The sequence below is a fragment of the Cervus elaphus genome, chromosome 23 (genome assembly GCF_910594005.1).
Source record: "Cervus elaphus chromosome 23, mCerEla1.1, whole genome shotgun sequence".
Lineage (NCBI taxonomy): Eukaryota > Metazoa > Chordata > Mammalia > Artiodactyla > Cervidae > Cervus > Cervus elaphus.
Window position 1 is genome coordinate 37,297,824 of NC_057837.1, and position 13,669 is coordinate 37,311,492.

The following is a 13,669-nucleotide window of genomic DNA, read 5'->3' on the forward strand; positions in this document are numbered from 1 at the left end:
TATAATGTCCCTTTTATTTAATATGTATTATTTAGATTTAAAACAAAATTGTTATCTCATCCTAGGTATGAACTGTGGCATTCAGAGTTTATGTGATTAGTTTCTTGCCATTCTTGGCTTCTAACAGATGCTCTGTATGTCTTTTCTGAGTGGAGCAATGAATGTAAATTGAGCTTAATCATTAGCATAATGATTGGCACTTTTGATCCATTAGACAAAGTAATCTTCCTAATTCCAATCCATGAAACTCCAATATTTTGGCCACCTGATGGAAAGAGCTGACTCGTTTAAAAAGATCCTGATGCTGGGAAAATTTGAAGGAGGAGAAGGGGACGGCAGAGAATGAGACGGTTGGATGGCATCACCGACTCAATGGACATGAGTTTGGGTAAACTCCGGGAGTTGGTGATGGACAGGGAGGCCTGGCATGCTGCGGTTCATGGGGTTGCAAAGAGCTGGACACGACTGAGCGACTGAACTGAATTGAACTGAACTGAATGTTAAAATACAGGCTAACTTGCCTTGAGACTACAAAGGAACTAGTTAAATGCTTAGTAAAGAAATTTCCTTTCACAATACTATGTCTAGGTGTTTTTGCTTTGTGATAAATTTAGCAGATGTTTAAATTAAGACCCGAGTTACTTAGGTGGAATAAAGATCCTTGTGCTTAAAAAGGCTACTTCCTTTAAACAGTTTTATTTCATTTTGAATTCTGCTCCTAATCTTTTAACTGTTTTTTTTTTTCCTTTTCTTTTAATGGTATGGGCCCCAAAAGTTCATATACTGTCTCTCCACATTATGGGAGAGCTACAAGACACTCAGAAGCAGCTTTCTCAAGAATGGAATGCCAGAATCTTACAGGATGGAATCCTGGCCGATCACCTTGCCAAACAAAAGGAGAAAGAAATGGCTAATAGGAAATGAACTCTGGGGTATTTTCTGTAGTCATTTTCAAATATGTGTGTGTATGTATCTGTGTATGTATATATTTTATAAACTCACAGTATGCATCATAGAAAGTATAGAGGATTGTGAAATCCTAGATACATCTATATTTTGAAGAGGGATGTCATTTTTCATCTGTTGGATAAAGTAGTATTTGTAATTCAGATCCGTTTGTCTACAGCAGTCTGGTAGGGATATACAATGACCTCATTGAAAGAGAGGCCTTTAATATTTTCCATAGGAAATGATGTCAAAATTATTGCAGCTATCTCAGAGGAGCCGGCACCTTGATTGTGGTTTAGGCCAGGAAGACGGCGTGTGCTTCCGCATCGACTGCGCTACCCTACGAAGTCCGTCTGCTCTGGGGTGAGCGTGTGCGTCCTCCCATGCGCGTCCTCCCATGCGCGTCCTCCCACGCAAGTCCTCACCTCCAGTGTCTCGGTCAGAGTCCGCTCCTGGCTCCACCGTCATTGCTTTAACCAATGCCCTGCCAACGACCTTTGCACGTCATTTACAGTTTTCCAATTTGTAAAAACTGCGACATCAGTCGTAAAAACATTTTCGAACACTTTAAAAAGTAACTTCACAATAAACTTATTAAAGTCCTGCCTCCGCCCCGCCCCCCACCCCCAGGAAAAACCACAACTCTTGCTACTGACAATAGATACTGTTAATTTTCGGTACTGATTTAACATCCTTGATAGATCATTAGGGTAGTTTATCACTAAGGAGGATCGGCAGTTCAGAGACTGTATTTTGGATGTCATTCTTGTACTGGTGAGAAAATTAACACTTTGCTCTATGTAGTGTCCTATTTTAGTACAAGGAACTTTTGAAAACAGTGGTAGATATGACATAAGATATATTTAGTGATAGTAAGTGTTTTTCGTTGTCTTTCACCCTATCTTACTATTTTAAACATTACGAGAAGGTATTGAAAGTTATGGAAGTAGCAAATAATCTCGTAATTGTCTAAGAAGACAATCTAAATTTTACCTCATTTGCTGTTAGTGTATGTACTATGAATGAAATAAGAGGCTTATTTTGAATTTATATGTTTGTACTAGAGAAGTAACTGTGGTTTGATGGAAGAGTAGAGTCAGAAGACCTGGAGAAAAGCCTGCAGCTTACTTATATTTTTAACTTCTTCCTTTCTGGAATCATTATAGCTAATGAGTTAATTGATGTTTTCAGAAGTGGTTAGTGCAGCTACCAATAGGTATAATTCTTATAATTGACTACTAAAATGTTAGAACGGTAGCATGTTCTCAAGAAAAAATACTTTTATAAAATTTAATCTGTTTAAATATGTACAGAACTAAGGCTCTTATCATGGGGTAGCAGTATAGGTTAGGTATCAGATGTACTTTTTTTTTAAAGCTAGCAAGTGGTGGTGTTTATTGGAGGTATTTGTCATATTTGTCGGTATAAGTTTATTTTTATTCATGTCAATCTGAATTAATTTGGGAAACATTTCAGCTTTGAACCATTTATTCTTATGGCCTCTCAACTGTTTGAAGGCATTTACTTGTCATTAAATCATAATTTAGGACTCAAGCAGTGAGCTTTACCTAAACTCTTCTTGATTTAATCTTCCATCTGTTATTTATGATTTATTTAGTACATTTTTGCAAACAATTTGCTGATAATTCTCATTTTTAGGATCAGTTACTATCATTTGGATACATGCTCGTCCACTAAAAATGAAGGGTGGCAAGATTTGTCAGCAATAGGAATGGAGTGAGTCAGGGAGAGGGTTGTAGGGACTGCGGTCCAGAGGCAGGTGGAGGCCAGGTTTTCAAGGCTCTTTGAAGGCCATGGGAGCAACCTCATTTTTTAAATTTCATTTTTCTTTTATATCTGAATATAATTGACTTCCAATTTTGTGTTAGTTTAAGATGTACAGCAAGGTGATTCAGTTATATGTATACATATATCCCTTCTTTTTCAGATCCTTTTCCCATATAGGTGATTAGAGAAGATTGAGTAGAGGTCCCTGTGCTCTACTGGTCCTTATGGTTAGCCAAGGGCAAAGGTAGGGAGGAGGGATAAATTAGGGATTAACATAGACAACACTACTAGATATAAAATAGATAAGCAACACGGGAATGGCCTCTTTTTTTTTTTTTTTTTTGCTGAGATAGGAATCTATTGGAAAGATCTGAGCATTGGATAGAATATGTGACGATCTCTGAAGTTAATCAAAGCCTCTAATAAAGAAAGAGGGAAAATGTTCCACAGAGTGGAATTTTCCACCACTTTTCCCGCATTCACACCTATTTCTTTCTTCATTCTTTCAGATGTGAGGTGGTGAAGCTCTGCAGATTTATTGGGAGGGGCAGGGCGTGGAGAGTGGGTCTGCATCTCTTGTCTGAGTAAGTTAATATCAGAAAGGACGGAAGGCTGGAAGGTGGCCCGTTCTGTGTCTGTAACCAAATTCAGTGAGGAGGGAAAAGAAGGTGAGTTGCTTTCTGTGGTGATAGTTTTCAAAGTTCACCAGTTCAGTTCAGTTGTTGCTCAGTCTTGTCTTGACTCTTTGTGACCCCATGGACTGCATGTAGCACACCAGGCTTCCCTGTCCATTACCAAACTCATATCCATCAAGTCGGTGATGCCTTCCAACCATCTCATCCTCTGTCATCCCCTTTTCGTCCTGCCTTCATTCTTTCCCAGCATCAGGGTCTTTCCCAAGGAGTCAGTTCTTCACAACAGGTCACCAAAGTATTGAAGCTTCAGCATCAGTTCTTCCAATGAATATTCAGGACTGATTTCCTTTAGGATGGACTGGTTGGATCTCCTTGCTGTCCAAGGGACTCTCAAGAGTCTTCTCCAACACCACAGTTCAAAAGCATCAATTCTTTGGTGCTCAACATTCTTGATGGTCCTACTCTCACATCCGTACATGACTACTAGAAAAACCATAGCTTTGAGTAGATGGACCTTTGTCGATAAAGTAATGTCTCTGCTTTTTAATATGAAATATTTAATATGAAATAGTTTTCTTCAAAGAAGCAAGCATCTTAATTTCATGTCTGCAGTCACCATCTGCATTGATTTGGAACCCAAGAAAATAAAGTCTGTCACTGTTTTCATTGTTTCCCCATCTGTTTGCCATGAAGTGATGGGACCAGATGCCATGATCTTAGTTTTTTCAATGTTGAGTTGCAAGCCAACTTTTTCACTCTGTTCTTTCACTTTCATCAAGAGGCTCTTCAGTTCCTCTTCTCTCTCTGGCATAAGGGTGTTGTCCTCTGCATATCTGAGGTTATTGATATTTCTCCTGAAAATCTTGATTTCTGCTTGTGCTTCCTCCAGCCCAGCATTTCACATGATGTCCTCTGATCTAAGTTAAATAAGCAGGGTGACAATATACAGCCTTGATGTTCTCTTTTCCCAATTTGGAACCAGTCCGTTGTTCCATGTCTGGTTCTAACTGCTGCTTCTTGATCAGCATACAGACTTTTTAGGAGGCAGGTAAGGTGGTCTGGTGTTCTCATCTTTTGAAGAATTTTCCACACTTTGTTGTGATCCACAAAGTCAAAGGGTTTGGCACAGTCAATAAATCAGAAGTAGATATTTTGCTTGAACTCTCTTGCTTTTTCTATGATCCAACGGATGTTGGCAATTTGACCTCTGGTTCCTCTGCTTTTTCTAAATCCAGCTTGAACATCTATCTGGAAGGTCTCAGTTCACGTACTGTTGAAGCCTAGCTTGGAGAATTTTGAGCATTACTTTTCTAGCGTGTGAGATGAGATGAAAGTACATATGTTGGTGTTATGTATTATTAGCGTAATAGTACAGTGATTTTATAAACTCAGTGACAGGGCATCTTATTAGGCAGTTGTGAGGCAACTTCAACAAGAACTGGCTGATACCCTGAAAAAGAAGTCTATGTCGGGAGCTTCACTGGAGTTCACGTCATGTTATTGTGCTTACTTAAAAGTTGAGGCACAGGATTTAAGGAACAACTTACTTCAACTCACAAGTCAGGTAGGTGTGAAATTTAAAGTGTTGACAGCTAATAAATAGGATAAAATGTTTTATCCTTAATACATAGTGTTTAATCTTTAATACATAGGATAAAGGACACTCACTTTCATGGACACCTTTGTTTTGTATTTTCATTACAAGTAATTTACTACAGTTTTATTATCTTTAATTGCACTTGTTTCTTAAACTCTGACTTTCATTCTGCCATTTGCACTATATATTTGTTTCTTATATTAGGTAACCTTAGAAAAGTTGGGAATTGTGCCTCATTCTTCACACAAGTTGATAGACTTTTTTTTTTTTTTAGTGATAGCTGTATTACCATGATGAGGCAAGCCAGATAAAATTGAAAGATAATGTTTAATGGAATGTTCCAGACAATTATCATTTCTCATCTTTGCTTTTGTGAAAGGCTGTAGAGTTCTGTATATATTTATTTCATGCATTTCAGAATAACTTGTGCAGAAAGGGTATTATACAAAGCAGTTGAAGTTAGGCATTGCCTTCTTTTCTTTTCATTTTAGATATATTGTAAAAGCATGGAGGTGCTGAGATGGTATATACTATGTCCATTCAACCTAGAGACTTAAGAAGATTATCTAGATCCTGCCATTGGATTTTTTAAAAAAGCTATTGAGATGTAATTCACTTATCATAGAATTCACCCACTCAACATGTGTAGTTCAGTATCTCTTAGTCTGTAGAGGTGTCACCTGAGACCGCGGTCAATTTTAGAGAATTTCCATCAACCTCCAAAAGAAACCCTGCATCCCTTATCCACAACCTAGCCACCAGCCTCCCCCCCTCCACCGCCGCCCCCCAGCCATCTTCCTCAGTCCCAAGCAACCCTAAGTCTAATATCAGTCTCTGTAGACCTGCCTGTTTTGGGTATTTTATATAAATGCAATCGTACAGTATGTGGTCCTTTGGGATTAACTTTTCTCATTTGCCGTCATGTTTTCAAGGTTCATCTGTGTGATAGCATGTATCAGTTCTTCCATTTCTGTTGATTGTCAAACAATAAACAGTGTTGTGGCTAAGCCATTTATCCATTCATCAGTTGATGGAGCTTTGGGTTGTTTCCACTTTGGGGCTATTAATAATGCTCCTGTGAACATTGATTTACATGTTTCTGAGGGGCATGTTTTTATTTCCCTGTGGTGGGATTTTATCCTCAGAGTTCACTAGCTGATTTCACCTTTTCTTGGCCCTTGCTCAGACTGTCCTTTTTGTCTTTACAGTTTCTTTTCCTCTTGGGTAGTCCTCCATTTATTTGGACCTGGTGCCCAGTCGCTCCTCCTTCATGAATCTTTTCTTGACTGTCCAGCTCTCATGGAGCCTTTTCTCTCTAGCCCTTGTCATCCAGTCTGTGAAGAGCAGTTTAGCCCTTAAATTACACTGTTTTCATTTTTCCCATGAGGGAGAATCTTGTCTAAGTACACACTGGTCTAACAAGGAATATTTATTGCTATGCATAGCACTTGTCTTGCATAAATGGAAAGTAACAAAGGATGACAAGAATGTGGCATTTTTCTTTTCAGAAAAATGTATGAATCATCTCAGTAAACCAGTAGGAAATGGAATATTTTAACCTCTTTGGAATGCAGTTCAAATGAGCAAAAAGTCTTTGTAGTTCAGGAAAAGGCTTATGGGATTAGCATCCATATTTATAGATTTAGTAATTAGAGTCTTGTTTTCACAGTCTTCTTTTGGGAGGGATTTATTATCTCAGCCCTAGATAACCCAATACAGTATCCTTTGCACTTCTTTGAAAATATGGGGCATTAAGATGGTGAGTGGGGAGGAGTAAGAGATGTTCTACTGAGAGGGGACTTGTAGTCATTTTCTGGAGAAAAGGTAGAAAAATATTTATTGTAGAGCAATAAAAATGTAAAATCAAATGCAAATATTGTGTGACAAAGATGATGACAGTGAAGAGTATGTTTTCTGACTCTTGGTGGTTTGAACTTCTTTCTTGATTCTCTGAGTAATTCCTGGTCTTACATTCTACAATATAGATACCATCATATTTATTTGATCCTGGGTTTGAGTTAGGCTGTGCTCAGTCCACTTGCCTCATTACCAAATGATATTGCCTTCTTCTTGAAGATTGATGATCTTCCAGCAGAGCTGGGAACTGCATCTTCAAAACGTCTGCACCTGGATGCAGAAAAATAGTTCTTTGAGAGGAGTTATTATCTATGAAAGGAATGCAAAAGCAATGTGAAAAACTAAAGAAGAAGAAAAAGAAGTTGGAGCAAGAAGTAGTGAACCTCAAAAGTCATATAGAACTGAATATGATAGAACACAGTCAAGTAGAGCAGTGTATTCTGGAGAGTGAAGAAAGAGCGAGACAGGATCTCGCAGAGAAATGAGAAGAAGTCAACCTATTTTTACACTTTAATTTGTTGATCTGTCATGTGCTTGAATTCACCTCACTGTACATTACATTTCAGATGTATGCAGCTTATGTGTTCCCTCTACTTTCCTTAGAGCAGTTTGTTTGGTAGATTTCTGAAAGGAAGGGGGCACTTGTTTCTATTTCAGTTTCCATCACAGTTATCAGTAAACTGACCTTTCAGAATGATTCTCACTAGAGAATCCTTTTACTTATAAGACCAGTTGGTATAAAACAAGACTATTAGGAGTAAAAGACAATACTGTGGTTTAGAACCAGTACCATCCTCTTGAATTATTCTTAAGTTGTCTTGTTCAGTGTTTAAAATTTTAAGTTGATCTTCTTATTCTTTGAATTATCAGATTATTTAAGTACTCCTATAACATTGATTCCACTTTAGTTTTATAATTCAGATTTAATTCACTTCACATTGATGATAATTATTTTATACTTGCACTCTTTTTTTTTTTTCACATTTAAAATTGTTCTCTGAATCACTGACTCAAAACTAAAGGGAACAGGTAAAATTATCCAAGTTATAATTATTTAAAAAATGTTATCTTTTTACATTTGCCTTAGATACAAGCAGCATCTCGAGAGAACTTAGAGTAGTTATAAGAGAAGAATAATGCTTCCCTAAGAAGTTAGATGGAACTCCTAATTGATACTTGGAATCTGAACTCTCCAGGATGAAAACTTTGCAAGAAGATTCTAATAAAGCAGAATTGGAAAAATATAAGCAAATCTACCTAGAAGCACTAGAAGTCAGAAAGTCATTGACAAATATACTAAACAAGTAAGTCAAGAGACAGAATCACAGAAAATATATTTAGTTCATTACTTTGTCTCGAAAGCCAATTTTGATAGAGCCGGGTGCATGAGATTAGTAGGAAGTGAAAGCTAACTAGATAGTCACTGATAGAGGCTTCTAAGACAATCTATGTTAATACGGAATCAAGTTTTTCTACACTACTTAAAAGCATGCTTGTGAAATAGAGGGAAATTAACACAGGGGTGAAGGCAGGGTAATTCACAAAGTGGCTGAAACTAACATGGTGACCTGACTGAGGGGGTGTGTGGAGGATGGAAGGGGCAGATCCCACCCACAGTGCCGAGTCCATGCAGTGCCGAGTCCAGGTAACCCACCGTCTGAAAGCAGAACATTCCTAGGAAGCCTTCCACAAGCCAAAACAGCATAAAGCAAGGAAGCAGGTCACAGAGGACACATTCTGCTAGTCGATGCATAAAATAAGTATGCACAAGGGAAGCACCGGTGCTCACAGTGAGGGCTGAGGGCTGTGGGACTTGCTGCTACAATGTGGGGTGTGGCTTCTGGGGAAGGAACTCTGTGGAGCCAATCTCCCTGCTTGGGGAGCCCAGTGCCTCACACTGTAAACACATACAGTGAAGAGTGTTTTGACTTCTTGCCTTTTAAAATGAAACCAAAACTTCTCTTCACATTTTTTTTTTTTAAATAAAAAACAGGTGCTGACGTAGGCCTTCGTGGAATGAAGTAACATAACGTGAACTTTGGAAAAGCAGGGGATACTTGTAATTGTTCCTGGGGCTGTTTTAGCTCTCTTCAGTCTCACCCATTGACTTTCTTGTCCTCCCCTCGAGACTGTGTCTCTAGATGACTCCTCAGATCCAAATGCTTAATTTCTCCGAGGTCATGAGTGAAATGTATGTACAAGGGAGGTGAAAGGAAGCGCTTGAACGTGGCTCTGTGGGATGGTGTGCTTCTTCATCTCTAAACTGTTTCCAGGAGGCAGGTGTGTCCCAGAGGCCACAGGGGTCACTGTGAGGCCACCTCCCTTTCTCTCTGACGCCCTTTCTCTCCTCTTCAAACTGTGACTTGTTACCTGAGGAGCCCCAGACACATGTGTGCTCTTTAGAACAAGGTCACAGTTGTCACTGTTTACAGTGGGTCTGCTCTGTGTTCAACGTTCTAACAGTGTAATGGGAATTCCATTTACTGTATGGCAACTTAACAAAGGCAAGTCACTTAGGGAAACATGAATGAAATTGGTGTTTTCCATCTTCCCCAGGAATAATGAGAGGCTGGCAGAGATCAGCACCGAACTTGAGGTGGAGAAACAGCAGAACAGATCTTTACTCAGCACTCTAACCAGTCCTGGAGCCCCCTTGTGTTGGAAATTTCAATAATACTTCAGTGCTCAACTGAAACTACTCCAAGAGCAAATGTAGTGGTTTCTACCTCAATTCTACACCCTTTACCTAACAGCTTGGAGACTTACTTGACTAAGGTTAGTTCTATTATCTTTTTTACCTTGGATTTCAGATTTCTGATAAGTGATTCTTGTTTTTAATTTGGTGAACTTCTGAGCTGTTTATTTGATTTATGCATACTAAGTAAAAGCCATAAGTAACTGTGGTAATCAAGGACACAGAAATTTTGTGATCTTTTTTGGTCCTAGATTTCTCGTTTTTAAGAAATACTTATTAAATTCTTAAATTTCTTGAAAAGCTGCATTTAAATTCTAATTTACAAATGAAATCTTATTACCTAGTAACTGAAAGTATACATTCAGATGTTTGACTTACTTTCTAATTTTTTCACTTTGGCCGTACTTCATAATCATTTCCAGGCTCTGCTGCACCCACCACAGTTTTTCTACCCCTAAGCATAAGTGAATGACTGGCATCTAAACACTAACCACACGTGTATTTTTTAATTTGAAAGAATCAAAAGAGAAACCCTTTTCATGAATTAAACAAACTTGTGATGCTAAGTCAAAAGATTAATTTCTGGTTTTAGGTTACGAGTTTTTGTTATTTCTTATACGGAGTACATCTTTAATTGCTATTTTACTTATAGTCTTTTAATTTAAGTTTCCAAAGAATATCTTGCTGAGCAGTTGTAGAGTGTTTCTAAGTTTGTAGTAAATCAAATATTTATAAATTGTAAATGAAGCTCACTTTTATCTCTGTCTTGACATCACCTGGATGAATGGTGACTGAGATAGCAATGATGGGGACTCTTTAAATTGCAGCTAGTTTTCATTGCATAACCATTGTGATTGAAATATCCATTTCAGTCAGTGCACACGGGTTTATGACTTTGATGGTGATTTCATGATGCTGGTGATGCAGAGAAAAGTAGCAAACCTGATTTCTCATTTGGCTTCTTGGCATCATAGAAGAGCAATCTAAGGTTTCTTTGACAGCACTGTGGCCACTTTGGGTCTCAGTACTTGAGAGCCATGGAACTGTAGGATGTGCTTTAGCTGTGCAGTCACATGGCCTCTGAACACTTCATCCCAAGTCAGAGACTTGCCCACGCAGGCCTAAGAGGAGGAAGCAAATGCTTGAAGCCCATCCCAGGGGCAGGCTGCCTACTGCAGACCCAAGTTCACAGTGCTGTGGGCACATACATCTTTACAAAGAAGAGATTTGGAACCAAGCAAGCACTTTTGGAGAAGTTCCTTGCCCCAAACTTACCCATTAGGTAAATCTCCTCTCTTCTCATCCAACAGCAAACATTATCCTCAATGGTGAAAGATTGAAAGCATTTCCTCTAAAATTAGGAACAAGATAAGGGTGCCCATTCTCACCACTACTATTCAACATAGTTTTGGAAGTTCTAGCCACAGCAACCAGAGAAGAAAAAGAAATGAAAAGAATCCAGATTGGAAAAGAAAAATTCTTGCTGTTTGCAGATGACATGGTCCTCTACATAGGATACCCTAAAGACACCACCAGAAAATTACTAGCGCTAATCTATGAATATAGTAGTTTCAGGATATAAAACTAATACGCAGAAATCCTTTGCATTCCTATACACTAACAATGAGAAAACTGAGAAATGAAGGAAACAATTCCATTCACCATTGCAACAAAAATGAAATACTCAGAAATAAATTTAACTAAAGAAAGAAAAGACCTATATAAAACTATAAAACACTGATGAAAGAAATCAAAGATGACACAAATAGATGGAGAAATATACCATGTTCATGGATTGGAAGAATCAAAATAGTGAAAATGTTTATACTACCCAAAGCAATCTTCAGATTTGATGCAATCCCTATCAGGATGTCAATGGTATTTTTCACAGACCTAGAACAAATAATTTCACAATTTGTGTGGAAACCCAAAAAACCTCGAATAACCAAAGCAGTCTTGAGAAAGAAAAATGGAACTGGAGGAATCAACCTGCCTGACTTCAGACTATACTACAGAGCTACAGTCATCACGACAGTATGTATTTCTTTTTCTTCCTGGCTATATCTTGCCTCTACTTCTGCCATCTCTGTAGAACTATCCGCCTGCACCCTGACACTATTCTCAGAGAACATGGAGTTCATCAACTTGTCAAGTTCCTATAGTCCTTAAGGCTGGGAAACCCAGACTCAAGCAGTCATGTCTGTGTCACTGCCACTTGATGGGTGACCTTAAAATTTCCCAGACTTTGATTTTGTCACTAGTTTATCTTTTCTCCCCAAGAAAAATTCCAACCATCCACATCAGTATGGGTCCTACCAAAGTATTTGGCTTTATGTCTTCACCACCCTCCTCTGCCCCTCGGCTCTGCATCTAACCAGCCAGACTGTGTAGGATCCCACAGGAGCGCTTCCTCACTTCCGGTCTTTGTACGTGCTTCTCCCCTCTACCTCCTGTACTTTCTCCTGTCCTTCATGTATCTGCTTCCACAGCACCTCCACCAGAAAGCTGGCAGTATTGACACCAAGCTGGCTGTCCTTTCTGAGTGTTCCTTGTGCCGTCTTTTCTATCTTAGTATTTATGACTCTGCATGGAAATTGCCTGTTTGTTTTTGCAGTTTATGGGATATCATTTTTCAGGGTGGCCTGGGTCACCTTCGTCTTGTAATTCCAGTGTGTGTCACAGCACCTTTGCACATAGTTACTGAGTAAATGAATGAAGAATGAGAAAACTGGAAGCTGTGACACGCAGCCACATGTGTGACCATGGGCAGTTTATATAATTGTAATCTTGTATTTTGTTTCCTGTCATCTATAGATATGTTTCATTTTTTGGAACACTTAGAAATAACTCGTTTTTTGTTTTTTTTTTTAAACTAATACTTAGTTAACTCAAGTATTTTAGATAAAGAATGTAACCCTTTTTCTTTCCATCTGCTGCTGAATTTGAATCTGAGACCTATGGAGTGTTTCCTCTAGGATCTACAGATGGGTCAAATCTATATCAGGACTTACTTTTGAAAACATCACAAGAATATGTACAGATTTTGAAGAAAAAATATATGATCTGAAAGATAAATAGTAAAAATTTCCCTTCTGGATTGTTTTCATGACATTTTAGTTGTTTCTTATTAAACATGATGAGAAAGTCATTTTTAAAGGGAAATATTTTTGTGTGTATGATAAAAATGTATATGGTATTTTAAAAATGCTACTTTTAAGTAGTATTAATATTACTTTTAAGCAGTAGTATCTAAGTACTTTTGATACTAAGTATTTTCTCTGCACCTAACTTACTTTTAAGCAGATTTAAAAACCAGCACTGTTAAGTTTTCCATATTCAAAGTGGAAGTGTTAGTCACTCAGTGGTGTCTGACTTTGTGTAACCAATATCCTGGAGCCCACCAGACTCCTCTGTCCTCCACTATCTTGTGGAGTTAGCTCAAATTCTTGTCTATTGAGTCAGTGATGCTATCCAACCATCTCGTCCCCTTTCTCCTCCTGCCTTCAATCTTTCCCAGTGTCAGGGTCTTCTCTGACAACTGGTTCTTCACATCAGGTGGCCAAAGTATTGGAGCTTCAGCCTCAGCATCAGTCCTTCCGATGAATATTCAGGATTGATTTCTTTTAGGATTGACTGGTTTAATCTCTTTGCAGTCCAAGGACTCTCGTGAGTCTACTCCAACACCACAGTTCAAAAGCATCAATTCTTTGGCACTCAGCTTTCTTTGTGGCCCAACTCTCATATCCATATCTGACTATTGGAAAATAGTGTCTGTATGTTAACCACAATCTCCTAATTTTTCCCTCCCCTCATGTTTCCCTTTCATAACCATAATTTGATTTTGAGATCTGTGAGTTGGTTTCTGTTTTGTAAATGAGCTTATTTTGATTAGATTCCACATGTAAGTGGTGATATTTGTTTTCCTCTGAGTTACTTCACTTAGTATTATAATTTCGACATCCATCTGTGTTGCCTCAAATGGCATTATTTCCTTCTTTTTATAGCTCAGAAATACTCCATTGTGTGTGTGTGTGTGTGTGTATGTGGTGTGTGTGTGGTGTGTGTGTTTGTGGTGTGTGTGTGTGGGATGTGTGTGTGTGTGCGTGTTTGGTGTGTGTGTGTGTGTGTGTGGTGTGTGTGTGGTGTGTG

General features: G+C 38.5%; 2 pseudogenes; one reads left to right on the forward strand and one right to left on the reverse strand.

Moving 5' to 3' along the window:
• The window catches only part of LOC122681741, a 68,467-nt pseudogene extending 67,051 nt beyond the window's left edge, over positions 1–1,416 (reverse strand).
• Positions 1–13,669, forward strand: part of LOC122681069 — a 180,498-nt pseudogene that overhangs the window by 103,388 nt on the left and 63,441 nt on the right.